Source organism: Lathyrus oleraceus, chromosome 3 (assembly GCF_024323335.1).
Source record: "Lathyrus oleraceus cultivar Zhongwan6 chromosome 3, CAAS_Psat_ZW6_1.0, whole genome shotgun sequence".
Taxonomy (NCBI): domain Eukaryota; kingdom Viridiplantae; phylum Streptophyta; class Magnoliopsida; order Fabales; family Fabaceae; genus Lathyrus; species Lathyrus oleraceus.
Window position 1 is genome coordinate 361555567 of NC_066581.1, and position 12443 is coordinate 361568009.

Genomic DNA, 12443 nt, shown 5'->3' on the forward strand with positions numbered 1-12443 from the left:
TATTATTCTGGATAACGCGCTTACTTATAACAACGGCTGAGTTAAAAATCATTTTGATATATATATATATATATATATATATATATATATATATATATATATATATATATATATATATATATATATATATATATATATATATATATATATATATATATATATATATATATATATATAAAATATATATATATATATATATATATTATTTTATTTTTAATTTTACAGTATTCCCAAATTTTAAACCTGAATATTTCTAAATCATACTAGACTAGAAACAACAGTATCAAAAATTGTATTACATCCATGACACAATTTTATTAGGAACCAAAAATTGTATATTACATAAAAAAATAAAATGACACAAAACAACCTACAATGTACACATCATTACAATAAATAATACTATCTTGTTGTCTTCGTGTCTTGTCTTTTAGTCTCTTGACTTTAAACATCTATAATTTCAAATAATAATAGTTGTGAATGAATAACCTTAGAAATTATAACTTACAATAAATTATGAATGAAGACTATAAAATAGTTACTTGTTATTTTTCTCATATTCATTCTTGATGTTCTTCATATGAAGTGGGCATTTCTGTTGCTTAAGAACAAGAATCTACACACAGAATATTAAAAAAAAGAGATAAGAGAGAATCTGAGTAAAAACAAAATTAAAATATTTACGGAATCTCAACGGCTGGAGAAAAAGGTAAGAAATTATCAACAATATTCAAGATAGTCAAAGTCAAATTCTGAAAGGCAGAGCTTCCCAAGATGCATAGTCTTCAAGACAACTGTACGTTATTCAAGATTTCTTCTGATAAAAATAGACGTTTGCATAACCATCCAGATCACATTACTCTTCAGCTAAAATGAGTAAACCAAAGCAGTATAAGGCTCAAAAGAGGGATTTTGAGGAGATTAGGAAGTTGATAAAGAAAAAAGTAAAGGAAGAGAAGCAGAAGTCTGAGGAAGTTTGAAAGGTTCAGAAGTCTAGGGAAGTCTCTAAAGGAGTAGGCACAACTACTGGGTCTCAAAGTGGAGAGAATAGAGACAACAATGATAAAGTCTAAGAGGAAGGAGGATCTAATGGAAGAAGAGTGGAAATACCAAAACCATTTTATCTAGTGTTTTTAGGATCCAAAATGTAATGCTTGCTAAATAAATAAAATAATTTCCTTCTCTTAGTGTATGTTACCATTTACTTCCTTTAACAACACCAAAACCACGACTACAATCAACAACTCAATAATGAGTTTGTAACATGAACAAAGTTATAGTCACAAAACATGAACAGAGCAATATGAATAATACACATCACAATATCATTATGTTAAAAAATAAATTAAGAAATAAAATGTAACCCTAACAAAGAACATAAACTTTCAAAAAGCAGTATCATTGCCACAATGAGAGAGTGAGAGAGAGGGAACAACACACAAAATGGTAACGTATTGTACGTCGAAGAGGTTAAAGATTTCGTTTTCAGAAATGATATTTGTTTTCAGAAATGATTTCGCTATCGTCTCATTTTCTAGGACATACTTGTGTGTTATGAATAAAATAAGTGTTTGTTATGTTTTTATTTAGTGAAAATAATTTCACAGCGGTTGCAAGAAACAACCGTAGTAAAATATAAAAATTATACCACGGTTGAATGAAACAACCGTTGTTGTTATACTTTCAATGTAAAAAAATCAGGTTGATGTTGGGATTCGAAATTTGTCATCTAAATTCTATGGCCACAATTATTTTTAGGAATCCTGATGAAATTTTTTTAATAAAATAAAAAATAAAACGTAAAAATGTGATATGATTACGGTGATATAAAATAAAAGTAAATAATTATTGTGTCATCAAAAATATATTTTATATTTTCTAGTGTAGTTATCCTCTTGTTAAGGACAAAATTTAATATCATTATTTTGTTGTGTATCTTGACAAAAAATTATACCTAATCTTTCATATTTTTTCAAAGAATTATTAGTTACTAGTATAATTTTTCATTTATAAATGGAAAACCTTGTGCTTTGTTTATAATGGAAAACATCGCCTATCATAAAATATTGAAAATCTTATGTAAGTAAAATACAAGGGGACGTTTACATGGAGTGAGAAAACTTGACCATCATAATCAAATTAACTTTTAAATGAAGTTATACAAGTTTATATTAATTTGTTTCTTTTTTATCTAAAAGAATGTAAGTTCAACATTCACCTTTTTTATCTAAAAGAATGTAAGTTCAACATTCACCGTTCTAAAAAAAGTTAAATACAAATTTTAAGATTTATCCCTATCTTTAATATGTGTTTAACATTTAAAATCTTGCTCTAAAAAAATCTTATTTTTTATTTATAATAGTTAATTTTCTAAACATTTTTGCTTCTTCATTTCTCTTACCTCCATAATTAATTTGAGAGTTAACTTATCCACCCGTCTTCATTTTTAACGTGAAAAACGGTTGCAGTATTTGAGCTTTGAAAGCAAAAAGCAAATGTGTTTTAACTTTTAAGTGTACAAGTTATTTTAGAGGAAACTAAAAATGATATATATCATATTATTTTTTCCTCTTATTTTTTTTAATTATTATTATTATTATTATTTATAACAAACGGATAGAAAGTGAACGTTTAACATTTGAGTCATTATCAAATTAATCTTGGTTTTATTTTTCTCTAAAATATAAGTTATTAGTAGTTGGTTACAAATATCATGCTTTAAAATGCACACCCCTTTGGCGCGCAAAGTCTAGTTGCTATAAAACCATATTTAGTTTTCAATTTCATCATTTCCAATTTTCAAATTGATTTCTGACAAATTCCATGCTAACTACTCGTGAAAGCGAAACGGAGGAGCTGAAAACAGAGGAGCTGGAATTCATGAACCAAAGCTGAGTAGTCTATTATTCTCGCACCATGAATCAGGTATAATTCCACTTGATCTTGTATGATTTGTTCAATTAAACCTATAATTTGTGATTTTACTTGTGATAAACCTAAGATCTGTGATTTTACTTGTGATTCCACTTTGATATTTTATAATTTTTTCAATTAAACTTGTGATTTGCTATTTTACTTGTGATTCCACTTGATTAGTGTAATCAGTTTTTAAATTAAAATTGATTTGTTTATATTTAATAGTTTGATAAAATGATACATGTATTAATACGTTTCTTGTTTATACATTTCTGTTTGATAAAATTATACATGTATTAGTACATTTCCTTATCAAGAAATGCATACTTTCTGTTCGATGTTATTAGTGAATGAAGTTTTATTCTGCTAGTTGTTTGATATAGTAGGTTTTTGATTTATGATGAGATTGAATTTATGGTAGGTGATGATTTGATATAGTAGGCATTCTCTTAAATGTTTGATATAGTAGGCTTTTGATTTAAAATGAGTTTGAATGAATGCTGAGTTTTGAATGGATAGAATAGGTATCCTGAAAGCGGTTTGATATATTCCATTTTTTTAAAAAATTTCATTTTAATGGCGTTTATTTAATTTTCATTAGATTTTTTTTATTTACCAATTCATATAAAAAACATGATCTTTATTCATGAGCATTCAGATTCTTACATTATTTTATTTTTTTCAATTTCATTTTAATGTCATTAATTTAATTTTCATTAGAATTTTTTCTATTTACCCATTCACATAAAAAAAATATGATCTTCATTCATAACCATTCATATTCATGTACACCACATGCCCTTCATTCATAACCATTCATATTCATGTACACCACATGTCCATAATCGACACTTGTTGCATTACATTAAGTGCTAGTAGGTTTAGAGATTTTTATTCATACATTATTCCAGTTTTTTCAATTTCATTTTAATGTCATTAATTTAATTTTCATTAAAAAAATTTCTATTTACCAATTCACATAAAAAAATATGATCTTTATTCATAACCATTCATATTCATGTACACCACATGCCCTTCATTCATAACCATTCATATTCATGTACACCACATGCCCTTCATTCATAACCATTCATATTCATGTACACCACATGTCCATAATCGACATTTGTTGCATTACATTAAGTGCTAGTAGGTTTAGAGATTTTTGTCATGAAAGATTTAGTTTTAATTATTATTTTTAAATTTCTGGCAAGAAAGTTTTTTTATGTTATGTTTAAATAAGTATTGACAAATTAATTTTTGTTTGATAAATTAAGATATGAATTTATAAAAAATGATAATGATAATTTGTTTCTAAATTTGTTTTACATTTTATTTTACAATTTTAATTTGTTTTAATAATTTATTCATTTCATTTGAATTTATTTGAATATTTTATAATATTTATAATTAGTTTCTGACAAATTCCATGCTAACTACTCGTGAAAGCGAAACGGAGGAGCTGAAAACAGAGGAGCTGGAATTCATGAACCAAAGCTGAGTAGTCTATTATTCTCGCACCATGAATCAGGTATAATTCCACTTGATCTTGTATGATTTGTTCAATTAAACCTATAATTTGTGATTTTACTTGTGATAAACCTAAGATCTGTGATTTTACTTGTGATTCCACTTTGATATTTTATAATTTCTTCAATTAAACTTATGATTTGTTATTTTACTTGTGATTCCACTTTAGTGAAGTCAGTTTTTAAATTAAAATTGATTTGATTATACTTAATAGTTTGATAAAATTATACATGTATTAATACGTTTCCTGTTTATACATTTCTGTTTGATAAAATTATACATGTATTAGTACATTTCTTTATCAAGAAATGCATAATTTCTGTTCGATGTTATTAGTGAATGAGGTTTTATTCTGCTAGCGGTTTGATATAGTAGGCTTTTGATTTATGATGAGATTGAATTTATGGTAGGTGATGATTTGATATATTAGGCATTCTGCTAGATGTTTGATATTGTAGGTTTTTGATTTATGATGAGTTTGAATGTATGTTGAGTTTTGAATTGATATAGTAGGTATTCTGCTAGTGGTTTGATATAGTAGGCTTTTGATTTATGATGAGTTTGAATGTATGCTGAGTTTTGAATGAGATAAATAGGCTTTTGATTTATGATGAAATTGAATGTATGCTGAGTTTTGATTTGATATAGTAGGTACTCTGCTAGCGGTTTGATATAGTAGGTTTTTGATTTATGATGAGTTTGAATGTATGCTGAGTTTTGAATGAGATAAATAGGCTTTTGGTCTAAGGTTTAGTGTTTGAAAAAATAGATGATTTCTGAAACACAAGTAATTTAATGTTTTTTTATTTCATGTGAAAGAAGTTATATAAGCCAAAACATTTTTTGTATGAAATAGTTAAATAAAATGTTATAAGAAAATAAAATAAATTGGCCAAGTTTTTGAAATACTTCCAAACTCAGTATGAGAAAACAATCTCTTTATCAATTATGAGCTTACACAACCCAAACATGTCTTATATTTGTTTTTTTCCTTACACAAGCCAAGGTGAAAAACGTTAATCATGTAGAAGTATCTATTTAAATCATTCACTGACACGAGGTGAATCTATATCTATATAGGAGTAGCTTATAACTAGTTGAATATGAAGTCATGACTCACATATAGTAATAAGTAGTAGTATCTAAAAGCAGTACACACTGACACGTGAAAGCAGTTGTTGAATATCAACATATGAAGTCATGACTCATATATATATCCAAAAGCAGTTGAGACACGTGAAAGCATTACACTGCACTTTAGTTCACTGACACTAAAACAAAAACAGTAAGGCAAGAAAACACTATTTATAGGACATTACTTAGTGTTAAAGTGTATTGAAACAGTAAGACTATTTAGAGGACACCACTGACACTTAGTGTTAAAAAAGACTAAAATACTACCACTTATTAAGCCAGTATGAAACTGAACCATATCACAGGATCCATCCCTTTTCTCTTCTTCTCTGTAAGATTATCCACATTGTCCAAAGGGAAATCGGTTTTCATTAACTCCCATTGAATCACACCCCCTTTCACTTTTAAAAATGATGATGATCCTTGACCTCTAAGAAAATTACTAGCCATTACATCCAACTTCTTTGATATGCCTCTCAATTCTTCATAATCATCATCTCTTTCCAGCATTTTTCTTTTCAGTTTAGTTGGAATTCCTGCTTTCTTTTTTCTTCTATTTTCCATCATCTTCAGCAAAGAGATATTCAAAAACCAAAATTTGGTTCTCCCAAGTGTGGTAATAAATCAAAACAGTCGATGGAACTTTTATTGTGCCCTCACATTCTTCATTCAACTCAATCCTAATGAGTTTGTTACCTAATCTTTGAAGGCAATTCGAAATATAACTCACCTTTTTCCCCAAGGTGATTCCCTCGATAAATTCCCTTTTTAGTCGCATAAGAATTTTAGATGGTAAATAGTCTTCCACCTTTGCAAAGTAGAGAATCTCTTCTGCTATCTTATCAGTGACTTGGTTATTAAGATTCAAGAAACACATGGTGAAAACCAACCAGTTTACAAAATTAGAATGTGTGACAGTTCCTTTTGAGTGTGAGATCAAAGAAGTTATATTCTTCATGGAATGCTCATTCACTGTGAAGTACCTTATAAAATCAATCATGAAACTATTGATTTCTTTCAAACCTTTGTCCAAAATTCTGCTGTATGGTGTAACTACAAAGCCTTTGGCAAATTCTGTTGGATGGTATACCTATAAAACCATATTTAATTTTCAATTTCATCATTTCCAATTTTCAAATTGATTTCAAGCAAATGGCAAATTCATGCTAAGTACTCGTGGAAGCGCCAGTGGAAATGGAGGAGCTGGAATTCATCAACCAAAGCTGAGTAGTCTATTATTCTCGCACCATGAATCAGGTATGATTCCACTTGATCTTGTATGATTTGTTCAATTAAATTTATAATTTGTGATTTTACTTGTGATTCACTTAATCTTGTATGATTTCTTCAATTAAAATTATGATTTGTGATAAACCTAAGATCTGTGATTTTACTTGTGATTCCATTTTGATATTTTATAATTTCTTCAATTAAACTTGTGATTTGCTATTTTACTTGTAATTCCACTTGATTAATGTAGTCAGTTTTTAAATTAAAATTGATTTGATTATATTTAATAGTTTGATAAAATTATACATGTATTAATACGTTTCCTATTTATACATTTCTGTTTGATAAAATTATACATGTATTAGTACATTTCCTTATCAAGAAATGCATACTTTCTGTTCGATGTTATTAGTGAATGAGGTTTTATTCTGCTATCTGTTTGATATAGTAGGCTTTTGATTTATGATGAGATTGAATTTATGGTAGGTGATGATTTGATATAGTAGGCATTCTGCTAGATGTTTGATATAGTAGATTTTTTATTTATGATGAGTCTGAATGTATGCTGAGTTTTGAATTGATATAGTAGGTATTCTGCTAGTGGTTTGATATAGTAGGTTTTTGATTTATAATGAGTTTGAATTGATGCTGAGTTTTGAATGAGATAAATAGGCATTTGATTTATAATGAAATTGAATGTATGCTGAGTTTTGATTTAATATAGTAGGTATTCTGCTAGCGGTTTGATATAGTATGTTTTTGATTTAGAATGAGATTGAATGTATGTTAGGTTTAATGAAATTTTATTCTGCTAGCGGTTTGATATAGTAGGTTTTTGATTTAGGATGTGATTGAATGTAGGTAAGGTTTAATGAAATTTTATTCTGCTAGCGGTTTGATATAGTAGGTTTATGATTTAGGATGAGATTGAATATATGTTAGGTTTAATGAAATTTTATTCAAACCTACTATATCAAACCGCTAGAGAATAAAATTTCATTAAACCTAACATACATTCAATCTCATTCTAAATCAAAAACCTACTATATCAAACCGCTAGCAGAATACCTACTATATCAAATCAAAACTCAGCCTACATTGAATTTCATTATAAATCAAAAGCATATTTATCTCATTCAAAACTCAGCATACATTCAGACTCATCATAAATCAAAAGCCTACTATATCAAACCGCTAGAAGAATACCTGTTATATCAATTCAAAACTCAGCATACATTCAAACTCATCATAAATCAAAAGCATACTAGATCAAACATCTAGCAGAATGCCTACTATATCAAATCATCATCTACCATAAATTCAATCTCATCATAAATCAAAAGCCTACTATATCAAACGGCTAGAAAAATAAAACCTCATTACTAATAACATCAAACAGAAAGTATGCATTTCTTGATAAGGAAATGTACTAATACATGTATAATTTTATCAAACAGAAATGTATAAACAAGAAACGTATTAATACATGTATCATTTTATCAAACTATTAAATATAAACAAATCAATTTTAATTTAAAAACTGATTACACTAATCACAAGTAAAATAGCAAATCACAAGTTTAATTGAAAAAATTATAAAATATCAAAGTGGAATCACAAGTAAAATCACAGATCTTAGGTTTATCACAAGTAAAATCACAAATCATAACATTAATTGAAGAAATCATACAAGATTAAGTGAATCACAAATTATAGGTTTAATTGAACAAATCATACAAGATCAAGTGGAATCATACCTGATTCATGGTGCGAGAATAATAGACTACTCAGCTTTGGTTGATGAATTCCAGCTCCTCTGTTTCCAGCTCCTCCGTTTCCACCGGCGTTTCCACGAGTAATTAGCATGGAATTTGCCATTTGCTTGAAATCAATTTGAAAATTGGAAATGATGAAATTGAAAACTAAATATGGTTTTATAGGTATACCATACAGCAGAATTTGCCAAAGGCTGTGTAGGTATACCATACAGCAGAATTTTGGATAAAGGTCTGAAAGAAATCAATAGTTTCCTGATTGATTTTATAAGGTACTTCACAGTGAATGAGCATTCCATGAAGAATATAACTTCTTTGATCTCACACTCAAAAGGAACTGTCACACATTCTAATTTTGTAAACTGACTGGTTTTCACCATGTGTTTCTTGAATCTTAATAACCAAGTCACTGATAAGATAGCAGAAGAGATTCTCTACTCTGCAAAGGTGGAAGACTATTTACCATCCGAAAGAAATTATTATGCGACTAAAAAAGGGATTTATCGAGGGAATCACCTTGGGGAAAAAGGTGAGTTATATTTTGAATTGCCTTCAAAGATTAGGTAACAAACTCATTAGGATTGAGTTGAATGAAGAATGTGAGGGCACAATAAAAGTTCCATCGACTGTTTTGGTTGATTACCACACTTGGGAGAACCAAAGTTTGGTTTTTGAATATCTCTTTGCTGAAGATGATGGAAAAAAGAAGAAAAAAGAAAAAGGAAAAAAGAAAGCAGGAGTTCCAACTAAAACTGAAAAGAAAAATGCTGGAAAGAGATGATGATTATGAAGAATTGAGAGGTATATCAAAGAAGCTGGATGTAATGGCAAGTAATTTTCTTAGAGGTCAAGGATCATCATCATTTTCAAAAGTGAAAGAGGGTGTGATTCAATGGGAGTTAATGAAAACCGATTTCCCTTTGGACAATGCTGATAATCTTACAGAGAAGAAGGGAAAAGAGATGTGATGTGGGATCCTGTGATATGGTTCAATGTCATACTGGCTTAATAAGTGGAAGTATTTTACTCTCTTTTAACACTAAGTGCCAGTGGTGTCCTTTAAATAGTCTTACTGTTTCAATACTCTTTAACACTAAGTAGTGTCCTATAAATAGTGTTTTCTTGCCTTACTGTTTCTCTTTTAACACTAAGTGCCAGTGGTGTCCTTTAAATAGTCTTACTGTTTCAATACTCTTTAACCCTAAGTAGTGTCCTATAAATAGTGTTTTCTTGCCTTACTGTTTTAGTGTCAGTGTCAGTGAACTAAAGTGCAGTGTAATGCTTTCACGTGTCTCTACTGCTTTTTGGATATATATGAGTCATGACTTCATATTCAACATCTGCTTTCACGTGTCAGCGTGTACTGCTTTTAGATACTACTACTTATTACTATATGTGAGTCATGACTTCATATTCAACCAGTTGCAAGCTACTCCTATATAGATATAGATTCACCTCGTGTTGTGTCAGTGAACGATTTAAATAGATACTTCTACACTATTGGAAGAAAAAGCTCTCAATGGGAGCATAATAGAAAAAACATAAAACCTCTCAATGGGAGCATAATAGAAAAAACATAAAACCAATGACCCTGCATCACAATTGAAATAGAGAAATAAACTCCAAAAAGTTATCTGCTCACACAAAAGATTGAACAAAATCTCTTGACTTCCAAACTGAGAACCAACTTTGAGAAAAACCGGCAGAATTCCAAGTTCCTTCTAATTTATAGCATTCAAAGACCTGCAGCAGAGAAAAACCAATGTACACAATTTCAACCAATTCAATAAACCTTCCAACAAACTTCTACACAACTAACAAACTAACCCTTCTCTAACCGATTCAAAATAACCCTTCAATGACCTGTACGGATTTCTAACCTCCCTAACAGAATGTCCAGTAAAATTGCAATCACATTGTAACTGACATTGATAACTAGCAGAGTGTCTTCAAAAAACAAATTCTAACCTCCGACAGAAAGGATAACTGAATCCCGACCGTTACAACCTCACGACACTAACCAAATCCACACTCTAACTCAGGATTTCCAACTGACATTGAAAGAAAAAGGACCTCCAATCGCTCTCCACATGACAAAACCAATCCTTGAATACCCTACAAAGAAAACCTCCCAAAACCGAGCTGATTTACTTCTCATAACAAACTCCAATAGAAAAAAAGGGGATGGAACGGAAAGTTAAAATAACTATTTTTTCTTCTGAAAACCGGCTAACGGAGCCTCACGCCCACAACAGCTTCTTGACGCCCCAACCTTCAATAAGACCACCCTTAACAGAACCCCCAACTTCACTCCATCATCTTCACCATCATTCAACAACCCTCCTCAAAATCTCCACTTCACAAATCACCAAACCTTCCGTCAACTTTGAACCATTCAAACCTCACCAATCTTCACTCACCATTTTAACTACACACAACCTTCATAGAATGAAACAGAAAGAGAGATTGAAGAGGTAGCAAAAACCAAAAACCACAACTCCATAGCCAAAAGAGTTTCACAGAATTCAGAGAAACAAACTAAGAACGAGAAGAAGAAGAAGAAGAAGGATCATCGGAGCTTACGATTTGGCCGGACTTCGGATCGGATACAGATTCGTTCGAGATCTCGCGGAAATTACTCTGGATTCTTCGTTGATTCATTCTCTTCGTCGGCAACGCAACAACACCTTCATAGACCAACAATTATTCCGCTCTCTTCATCTCAATCCACAATGGCGAACACGAAGTTCTTCATCCTCGTCTCAGTCAGACAGAATAGGAAGCCATTCTTGAATTCAAATCGAAGCAGAATCGAAGCGGATCCCATTTTTCTAGCAACGATGCGGTGACGGAGAGGGTGTGTGTGGTTGAAGTGCGAGTTGCTTCGCGACGTTTCTGTAAGTCTTCGTAAAAATTTCGTTCCCTGGGTTACTAAAGGTGTTGTTGCGTTGACACAGTCCTTGGCTTTTTCCTGTTAAAACCGATTCTTGGATAATTCTTGGAGAATTTGGGCCAAAGGATGAAAAGTTCCAGGGCCCAAAGGCAATCTTTTGCACACTCTCTCTAGTTACCATACACCCATGGCCCATTAACCTTTCTTAATCCCCCATTAATCCCTTCTTAAGGATTTCAATTTATTTTAATCTTGCTAATTTTGTGTCGATTAACATGATTCTGATTTTCTTGTTATTGTTAGAATTAAGATCTTCAAGACTTTGATTATGTTAATTCATGGTTTTAGGAATATTAGGATGATTAGGGTTAATTAGGAATTAATGTAAATTTATTTGTTTGATTTAGGTTTAATCATCATGTTAATTTGATTCCGTTTTCTTTAGAATTTGATTCATAATTGTTTGACCATAGTTTGATTAGTCATTAGGGCTTGATATTCCTTTTTGTGGATTTTGTTTTGAGATTAAGATAGTTAGATATTGATTTTTCCATTGGGTTAATTTGCATTCAATTGGACAATTGTGGGGTTGATTTGTATGATCATGTAGTTAGATTCAATTCTTGAATTTGGATCGAGAATTTTCCATTTTGATTCATTTAGATCTTAATTCATATTTAGGTAGATTTTAATTTTTAGAATTAATAGTCACTTTAATGACTATTTAATCGATTTTTTGGTTTATGATCGTATTGTAAATTGAAAATCCCATTTCAATTTAGGCGATGAATACTTTGTATGTCTAATTTCATTTTCCATGATCATAGGATAGATCTTTGATTGTCTTTCATTGATTAATCCATTAACTTTTGAATTGAAGTATCATGCCACTTATATGCTTTAGGCATGGTACATAGTTCAATAGTTTGTAACTTGTATTTTCCTTTCATTCTCTTATGTTGTAT

At 30.1% G+C, this 12443-nt stretch overlaps 1 long non-coding RNA gene across 2 annotated transcripts; it reads right to left on the reverse strand.

Annotated features, from left to right (window-relative positions):
* Nucleotides 1–10070: 10070 nt before the first annotated feature.
* On the reverse strand, nt 10071–11687 carry LOC127127690 (uncharacterized). 2 transcript variants are annotated; one of them, XR_007805430.1, is made up of 3 exons: nt 10413–11546; nt 10134–10328; nt 10071–10098 (listed from the first exon to the last, which is right to left on the reverse strand). It is a non-coding gene; the product is annotated as an uncharacterized LOC127127690 (long non-coding RNA). The 2 variants fall into 2 exon arrangements; XR_007805428.1 differs by having other exon boundaries at nt 10086–10328; nt 10413–11687.
* Nucleotides 11688–12443: the final 756 nt, after the last annotated feature.